Source organism: Phyllostomus hastatus, unplaced genomic scaffold (assembly GCF_019186645.2).
Source record: "Phyllostomus hastatus isolate PE091 unplaced genomic scaffold, TTU_PhHast_1.1 phas_contig_125, whole genome shotgun sequence".
Classification (NCBI taxonomy): Eukaryota; Metazoa; Chordata; class Mammalia; order Chiroptera; family Phyllostomidae; genus Phyllostomus; species Phyllostomus hastatus.
The window spans coordinates 59900-69575 of NW_025333560.1; the positions used below are offsets into that span (position 1 = coordinate 59900).

The 9676-nt window shown below is 52.0% G+C and overlaps 1 pseudogene; it reads right to left on the bottom strand.

Annotated features, from left to right (window-relative positions):
• Positions 1-305: 305 nt before the first annotated feature.
• On the bottom strand, positions 306-6225 carry LOC123825095 (annotated as a pseudogene).
• Positions 6226-9676: the final 3451 nt, after the last annotated feature.

Genomic DNA, 9676 nt, shown 5'->3' on the forward strand with positions numbered 1-9676 from the left:
GGGACTTTGGGATTTTTGATAAAGACATTAGGTCACTACTTTAAGTTAGTATAGCATTAAATAAACATTTCCTTTCCTCTTCACAAATCTCTGGCATTGAGAGACGTCTTTCCTCGGGCGGCAGACATAATGGACCCGGGGCCTTCTTTCAATAATAATATATCGTCCCAGCCCCCCCTTGTTTGTTCTGTAACAAGCAGACTCTTTCCCAGGGTCGCCCACAGTTTCCTCCAGAGCTTCTTTGGATCATCAGACTCTTTTCCAGGCTCCACCTTGCTGACTGGTGGGCTTGTTGTCCCCTGTGTTCAGCTGCTGGCTGCATCGTGGGGTCTTCTCCGACTGTGCCAAGTTTCCTGCAGCAGCACCCCGAGGACCACGAGGGTCAAGCCAGACACACCCAAGCAGATGGAGTTCCCCACTGTGTAGTCTTGGGGTTGATAACCTAGGAATTGTGGGTAAAGAGGTCACAGAAGTCAGGACAGACTCAGATCAACCCAGTCCCCCTGCATGTCCACCAGGGTACCTGCATCTCATGGACACGTTATGATGCTTTGAGCAAATCCCATAATTGAAAATTTCCCCTACTCTCTACTCTTGGAATCTGAGTTGTTTTCCCATCATCCCAGAGGATCAGCTGCTCCAGAGAAAATGACAACTGATAGGATATGAGAAAAAAGACATAGGCTGCCTTAGGTCATCTGTTTTGTTATCTTTAATGTATCTCTGAAAGTAATGATACCCAACTCATTTCCCTGAGGTGACATCTCTGGGGTCTGGTCCTGCATTGCTTTGGAAAGTTAAGATGCACATGGAGGACTTCAATTTGTCCTGAATGTCAGGACATGAAGGAGTGATGGCTGGATCTACCTTTTCATTGCTCCACCTCAGCTAGGTCCTCGTGTCCTTGACTGAGAAACATAATTTCCATGTCACATTCCTTCCTTCTTTGTATCCATCTTTCTTTTTGTAAAGATAAATAATTGACTATGTACAACACAGGCACTTTTACTATTGAGATTTATGAAAATTAACATAGCTTCTAAGTGTTCATTCAGTTTGCAATCAAATTGGAAGATTGGTAAGAAAGTAGCAAAAAGATAAATGAAAAAATAAGATCTTTACATGCACACCTGTGTGAAAATACAGATCTCTGTAGATGTCAGACAGGCTCCAATGATGTGACAGATGAAGTAACAGGCAGTGTTACAGGGTGCAGCAAAGAGGGGGGACCCAAATAGGGATTTGGAATGGAGTCCAGAACTCAAGGTGTCCAGGAAATATTAAGATGTCCCCACCCTTTCCCCTTCAGGTGTGAGTTGGGGGAAGGGACAACTAGAGCAGGGCCATTGAGAGCTTTTTGCATAGCAACAGCTTTGCAGCTGACCTCTGGTGTGGTCATTTAACATATCTATAACCTTTAACTGGTTTCATAGATACGTTAAATAGCTGTGGCCATGCTCTAAGCCAGGGGAATGGAAGTAACTTCCCCACCAAGACCTAACTGGGGGCAGGTCCCCCGAGTTACAGGGAGCACCTGCATGGCAGCTTGGAGAAGATTGGCTCCATGACATGGGGCCACGCCTGCCCAGACTCACGATGGCAGCCCAGTAAAGCTGGAAGGTTATGAGAGTGCTGGCACATATAGCCAATTGTGGGAGGAGTCAGGAATGGGGCTGCAGAGGAAGACTGGCATGGGGATTTAAACCCAGATGCGGCAGCCATTGGAGGGAGAACCACATGGTTTTGCGAGTGGGGACTCCCACGGCCATTGTGCAGAAAAAACCACTTGGCTGTGGCAATAGAAAGGAGAGCCACATGGCTTTGCAAGAGTGGGGACCACCGCAGCTTTAGAAGGGAGAACCACCACCCGGCTTTAGCAGAGGTCCTGGTGACACAGCTGATGGTGCCAGGAACCGAGAGAGGCCTATCAGCCAAGATGGATTGCTGGGAAGAACTGGGGGCAGCCTGAGCCATGGACTTCTATTTGTTTTCCTGAGATACGGTACCCCAGACTGGGCAAAGGGGGAAGGAAGACCTGTGTGTGTTTGTGGGTGTTTTAAGGGACTTTGGGATTTTGATGAAGACATTAGGTCATCACTTTAAGTCTGTATAGCATTAAATAGACATTTCCTTTCCTTTTCATGAATCTCTGGCATTGAGAGACATCTTTCCTCTGGCAGCGGACATAACGAACCTGGGGGGTTCCTTTTGGTAATAGTATATTGCCCTCGCCACCCCCCCCCCACATTGTTCTGTAACAGCAGTACAGGGAACTCTGGGAGAGGGAAGGGGGCACTGACTGGAATTCTGGTGGGAGGTGTTTTGGAGGATGACCTGACCCAGCTGACCACCTGATGTTCATGGAAAAGGACCAGAAATCCTGCTGTCTTCCCACACCTACATAATGACAGTGGTCCCCCATGGAGACAAGACAAGCTGAGAGTGGACTCATGTTCTTTCTCCCACAGGGATTCACTGGCATCAAAGGTCTAAACTGACTGAGCTTTTTCAGATCCTGGATTGGATTCTGCTCTGAAAGATGGGAGAAATGAGTCCCAGATACAGGGAACTTGTCTTTCCTGTGCTGTCCTCATGCTGCCCCAGGTGGACACCAGCTCTGAGCTCTGGGATCCTCATCTTCAGGGGCCTTTCCTTCCCCTGGAGCTGAGAGTCCTTCCTTATCACTTGCCCGACAGCACAGTGGGGACACAGGAGGGGCAGGTGTGTGCAGTGAACCCTGATAACCCCTTCAAATGGTTGGGCTGGGCTGGGGCTCCACCTTTCTGAGCTCTGTAAGGCCCCTTATGTCACTAATGTCACTGCAGGCCTGTGAGCAGGAAGGGACCAGGGAAGAACAGACATAAACCCGACTTTCTGAGAAGAGAATGGATCTGGGCCCCACAGCGGGAGTAGCAGAGCCGGGACCTGAACCAGGTCTGACTTCAGCCCTTCTTCCCTCCTCTGAGCTGAACACGATCTGATGGAAAGGACCTGGGTGTCCCAAACTCATGTCTTTCCTGTTCCTCCTTGTACAATGTCACTGTCACTGCTACAGAGGGACAGTCCCCATAACATGTGCTGGAGGGCTTCTTTGTGAGGCCCCCTCCTAGGAGGTCAGAGTCAGACTGAAAGGAAATCTAAGCTCTGAGCCATGATTCTCTCCTTTTATACTTGGAGACACTGAAACACAGAGAGGGGGAGGGCGTGTCCAAGTCAGAGCCTCCCGAGGTGCCTGAACTTGCACAGGACTCAGCCCCATCCCCCATGGACACACCCACAACCTCCCCACAGGGACCCTCACTTACCTCTCTGGGGGCATGACTCCGTGTGGCTGAGGGGCAGATCCTCAGAGACTTCTGGAAATTCAGGATGGGGGTAAGGGGTGGTTGCCTTCTCCCCACTTGAGTCTGGCTCATCCCCCAGAATGACAACATCTCCTTTATTCATGATCACCCCTCCATCACTGGCCTCACTCACCCCTGTACATGCCTGACACTGTGGTGGGGGAGGGGTGGATCCTCAGAGCTTCTAAAGCCTCCTGTGTCTGCTGAAATCTCTCTCTGACTCTCCCTTTAGAATAGAACCCTGTCCTTGAGTATTTGTGGGGACTTTAGATCATCTGAGAAACTCAGAACCACTCTGGGCTAGTCTATGCCCCCTCTGAGTGAAAGGACCCAGTGACTCACTAGAGGTGGAGGTGGGCTCTGTGGGTGTGAAGCTGAGGTTTCCAGATGGTCCTGGGAAGGAACGTGGAAGCGGGTGAGGGTCTGGGCTGCACCTGGGGTCCCCACCTCACCCAGACTCCTACATCTGCACTGTGGCTTCTAAGACTCTGTCACTGCCCACCTGGCACCTTCTTGACCTGGTGGGGAGCAGGGTGGACAGTGGCAGCAGGGTCTCTGAGGGGCAGATCTCTGCTGGGTGACCATCCCTAGAGCCCCCTCCCTCCCCTTTCAGTCCATATTCCTCTGGGGACCAGGACATGAGATAACAGCTCAGAAAGACAAGGTCAGGGAACTCACCTGGGACCAGGAGCTCCAGGGGAGCAATGGGCTGTGACAGCAGGTAGGGGGAGGTGCTACATGTGCTGTAACACCTGTAGGTCCACCTGTGGGCTGAGGTCACAGGGCCCAGGGAGAACTCTGCTTGGTGCTGCTGAGCTTGGGACTGTGATCTGAGATGCAGGGGTGGGTGTGGGGATCGGCTGTCCCCTCCTTGGTCAGAAGGAAAGTGTCCTTTAGGCTCTGTGACTGACACAGCAGGGTCACCTTCTCTCCTGCGGGCACCTAGGGTCCTGGCTGCACAGTGAGATAGGGTCTGTCAGGGTGCCGTCCTAGAGAGAAGGGGTGGGTGAGGGGCTGCCATCCACCTTATTCTGACGTGAGAGTCACCAGGACCCTTTCTAAGGACTCTCCTCTCTGTCTGTCTCTGTTTTCTCTCAGTCTGCCCTTCTCCCCTTACATCCCTCCCTGGGGACCCTACACCCCTTGTCCTGGCTGTTACCACCTGAGACCCCCAGCAGGGCCTGGGCAGACTCTGAGTCCTTGAATGAACCTGCTGGCTCTTCACCTGCCACCAAGATATCTAGGGGGTCACTCGGGGCTGACCACTCAGAGGGGAGGTTGTGTCCACTGTAGCACTTGTATTGTCCCCCATGGGAGCCACTCACAGTGTCCAGGAGGAAGTTGGCTTGAGAGAGCCCAGCTTGGGGCTGCAGGACAGAGCTTTGATGGAGGTCCTGTCCCCCCTCCTTGGACAGAGCGAATCTGTCATAGCAGTTGTCAGAGTGACACTGGAGGGTCAGGTTCTGTCCAGAGACCACAATGGGGCAATGCTGGGTCAGGAGGGAGGGCTTCCCTGAACCACCTGCGGGGACCAGACAGGAGTGAGAGGGCTGCTCCTCCCATGAACTCTCCTCCTGGCCTGATCCCCAGGCCCCACTGACTCTCTCTCTGTGTCCTTGGCCCAGAAGCCCCTGTGCTCCCCTCACCCCAACTCTCCCATGGGGCTCCCCTCCCTGCAAAGACCCCAGGAACCTGCCTTGAGTCTCAAAACATAGAAGAAGCAAAATAGATATTTTTTTTTCACCTGGGACCAGAAGCTCTAGGGGGTTACTGGGTTGTGACCATACATGGGGGCTGTTCCTATAATATCCATAGCATCTGAATGTCCACCTGTGGATGGGGGTCATGGGGCCCATAGGGAACAGAGCCTGGACCTGCCCACTGGGGTCTGGCTGTGAGTCCAGGGTCCAGGATAGCCTGTCTTCTCCTTCCTAAGTCAGGATGAACCTGTGAAATGCTAGTTCAGAGCCACACTGGAGGGTCACATTCCCTCCTGAGGTCACAGCAAGGGCTGGGCAGGGCTGAGAGGCTGGGTTTGCTGTAGGCTCCTAGGAGAGAAGGAGGCAGTGTGTTAAATGAGGGTCACACCTCCCTCGCATCCCCCAGGGCTGGGCTGTGAGGGGGAGACCCCCTGAGAGCATCCTCCTTCTGGAGGACAGAGCCTGAGGCTGGGACCCCTGAGTATGTTCTTACCTGTCACCACCAGCTCCAGGGGGTCACTGCCCTCTGACCAGCCAGTGGGGCCTACATAGTAACACTGATATCTCCCTGCAGTGTGCTCTGTCATCTGTGTGATAGAGAGCTTCTCCTTCTTCCTGGGATACTGTGACGTCTGTCCGTCCCAGGATGCTGGGCTTCCGTCTTTATACAGATGGAAGTCCTGGGCCTGCTGGGCCCTCTGACACCAGATGGTCACGGGGCGGAACTGAGAGATCACAGGGCCTGGATCAGCCCAGAGGGTGGGTTTGGGGAGGGTCCCTGAAAGGAATCAGAGGCTGGGTCTCAACACATTTCCACCCCCAGCCCCAGATTGTAGCCCAAAGACCTTCCCTGATGTCCCCCATCCATTAACCCAGAACTTCCTTTCTCAGTAGAAAGGAAGGCAGCTACAGCTGCCAGATGGGGAAGCACCTTGTCCTTTATGTGGAGAGGGACATGGGACCCCTGGGGAGACTCACCTGCCTGCATTGGGGTCCTCAGGCCCATGCTCAGCCCTGCAAGAGAGTCCCTGTCAGAGATTTGCCCTGAATCCTGAGCAGAACCCTCTTCCCTGGGAGCCTCCTGAGTCCTGGGGTCCTGACAGAGCAGGGCTTCCCCTCCCCCCTCACATCTCACCGAGCCAGGGCAGGGCTGTGATGGTGGAGGCCATGGTGTTTCCTCTCTGAACCCAGCTGTGCAGAAAGAAGAGACCTCAGAGTCCTCAGTGTAGACAGACTCACAGGGTGTGGTCACTGGGAGGCTGGCTGTCCCTGTCACAGGGTTGTCACATCAGCAGGCCCTCAGGAAGGGGAACAGTGTGTCCCCAGGAATCTGGCCCTTGTTCCCATGATGGAGGAAGAAATAGACCCACAGCCTCCTGAGACACCCCTTGCAGGTGAGTTGACCCAGGGTACAGCCTTCCAGGTCCTTTGTCATGAGGGCCCCTTCCCCCTCAGCCTGACTGTCAGCCCCTCACTGTGGGTCCTTCCCATGGACAGTGGTCACAAAGGCCCTGGAGACACTTCAGGAAGGTGGGCGTCCCTGTGCCTGCAGAGTTCAGCTCTGCAAAGACATGGTCTCCTCCTCAGTGTGTGACAATGAGCACAAAGGGGAAACACAGGGAAATGGGGGAAGGGAACATGTCCCTTCCCCTGGCTTAGCTGTGGCTTTTTTCTATTCCAGCCACCCTCACCAACTTCTTGTTTTTTCTTAGCAACAGTGTCTACCCCACCTTCCTGCAGACAAGCCTCTGAGTGATTCCTGCCCCCTCAGTGCCCCTTGTTTCCTGGTTCAAGCCTCCTCCTTGTGCTGTGGTCCTGCCTTCAAAATTTAGGCAACAATGACTTGGCCCAGAACTCTGATTTTTCCTTAAAGCAGATATTTACTTAAATACTCATCATCCAATGTTTGTGTATCCTTAAGTGGTAATGTCCAGTTTATGCCTCAGTTTCCTCATCTGGATCCTGTTGTCACAAAGCCCAGTCCCCACGGTGGCTATGGGTCAGTGGTGCTGCTTCATGGGAGGGAGACTTCCATTTCCAGACCAGATGAAGATGTGAGTGGGCTGGGACATGAGAGGATCAAGGTGTCCAGGGTCAAGGGCAGGATTGTAGCACCTGCTCGAGACCTTGTCTGCTCTGAAACCAAGCACAGCTACTCACAACAAGTCTAAAGTATGTAGGCACAGATACATGAAGGAAAGAGAAATGTTCCCAGATGGAGAGGGAACCACAGTGGAGAACAGAGACTGAAACTGAGTGGCTTCCAGTAGCCAGGACCATCCACAGGTCACAGGGAGGACATTACACCCTGATACGACAGAGAGGGACCCCAGGCCCTCACAGGAAGGGGGTCAGGGAGCAGGTGAAGGCTGGAAGTGTTATCCTTGCCCCATGTTTCTGTGTGGACTCTGGGATGTCTCTGCCCACACTCCCAAGTTCATGGTGAGCAGTGAGCAGTCTTCCTTGGGTGTCCTGAAACAGACTGAGTCCAGGATGTCAGCCATGGGTCTCTGTCCTGTGTGTGTGTGTGTGTGTGTGTGTGTGTGTGTGTGTGTGATTGTGTGTGAGGTTCCCATTGGACCAGCCCCCTGGTGGGAAGAATGCTGAGCAGATGCTGAGCCTGAGAGAATGGATGGCATGGGGCATGGGCCCTGGCCACAGCCCCTGATCAGCCTGACTCCCAGGAAGCCCTGGAGAATCTGTGGGAGACCAGGTGTGTGAGGGGAGAGACTCCTACAAGAGTGGACAGTGGAGAAATCCAAATGATGACAGACAGTGCTATGGACGCCGTCTACTGACACTGGGGGCTGCCACATGGAATGAAAAAGAGTCAGTGGGAAATATGAGAGCAATTTAAGATGATCACGTGTAAATATCTGAAAAGAAAAGGGAGGACTCAAATTTGGAGCCAAGAATATTAATTGTTTTATGGAAGAGCATAATCAGTTAGAAATCTGAGAGATGACCAACCCAGTAGAATGGACCAACACACTAAATTTGTTGACAGTGTTTATGATGAAATGTTTACTTTGAAAGAATGGTGTATATTCTCCAATGCCGTCTGTGCATCGCTTCAAACAAGCCTATGTTTTATATCACTTATTTACTATTCTGGTGAAAAGTTTTATTGATTTGCACATGTTGAAATGTTTTTGCCAATTTTCAGGACCCTGTGTTAAATCCCATTTGATCATGGTGCACAAAACTTTTCATGTGCTCTTGAACTCATCATACTAATATTTCATTGAGAAATTTTGCATCTATATTCAATCAGAATATTGGCCTCTTGTTTGTTTTCTTGGTCTATCTGTTCTTTGGTTGATGCCCTCTGTGCTGTTGTTCATGTCATTCACTTAATTTTTCAGCCTCAGAAGTTATGGGATTTATTTTATGATTTCTGCCTTGTTGTTTAATTTGCTGTTTGGTCCATGTAAATGTTTCCTGATTTTATTGAATTGTGTTTTGGTTTTTGTCTTTAGTTAATTGAGTTTCTTTTGAATTATCTTTTGGGTAAGTTGCAGTTTCCGTGGCTTTGATTCAGTATTGAGGTGCTTTTATAAGAAAAAGATTTTATTTATTTATTGAGGGAGGGTAAGGAAGGAGAAAGAGGGAGAGAAACATCAATGTGTGGTTACCTCTCATGTGCCCCCCACTGGGGGCGTGGCCCACAACCCAGGCATGTGCCCTGACCGGGAATGGAACCAGCGACCCTTTGATTTGCAGTCAGGTTCTCAACACACTGAACCACACCAGGCAGGGCTGAGGCGCTATTATGATCTTTGGTGATGGCAGAGATTTTGATTCTTTCTGATCTTAGGAGTGCTGTCATCTCTTTTTGTATTTGGTGTCACGGTCACCTCCTTCAAGCTTGACCAGCTGCCCTCAGGGGAGAGATGGTTTCTGTTGGTCCTGCCTGTGTTCTGGGGCTTCTGGGACCTTGTGTGGATGCACTGGCCTCGTGCTTCTGGCTCCCTCTTGTGGCAGGATCTCAGGTTGTAGGTCTGGTCCTCATCTTTGTGTATCTGGCCAGTTGTTGGTAAACTGCCTTTCCTGTATTAAAAAAAAAAAAAAGGCCATTTCTTTTACAGACAAGGGCCCCAGCCACCCATGCCAGATGGCCAACTTCAAGGTCCAGCTGACCATAGTCCAGTCTCAGGACTCCTCCTAGCTCTCTTGAGGGGATCAGAGGCAATTTAGGGTCCCCAGGGGATCACTGGAAGAGTGCCTGGACAATAAGCATGTTGCTGCTGCTCTGGGCTGGCCAGCTCCATGCTACACGGGGCCTTGCAGGCCGGCAGGGGCTGAGCGCTGGGACAGGCTCAGGGCTCTGGCCAGGCTGCTCGGCGGTGAGTGGCTGGGCGAGGTGCTGGGAGTTCCGGGTGCTGGAGCAGTGACGGTGAAAGCTGTGGTGGCAGCACTGGATCTTGGACAGGTGGTCCCTGCAGGTGAAACATTTGGAGCAGAGGGAGCAGGGGAAGCGTTTCTTCCAGGTGTGCGTGGTGGTGGCGGGCAGCTGTTGGAAGCACGCCGACTCCTTGTAGCAGCCTGGCCTGTGCAGGCAGAGGGCGCTCACCCAGGTGCAGTTGCAAGGCGATGTGAAGGTGAAGACATGTAGGAGCTTCGACTCAGCCC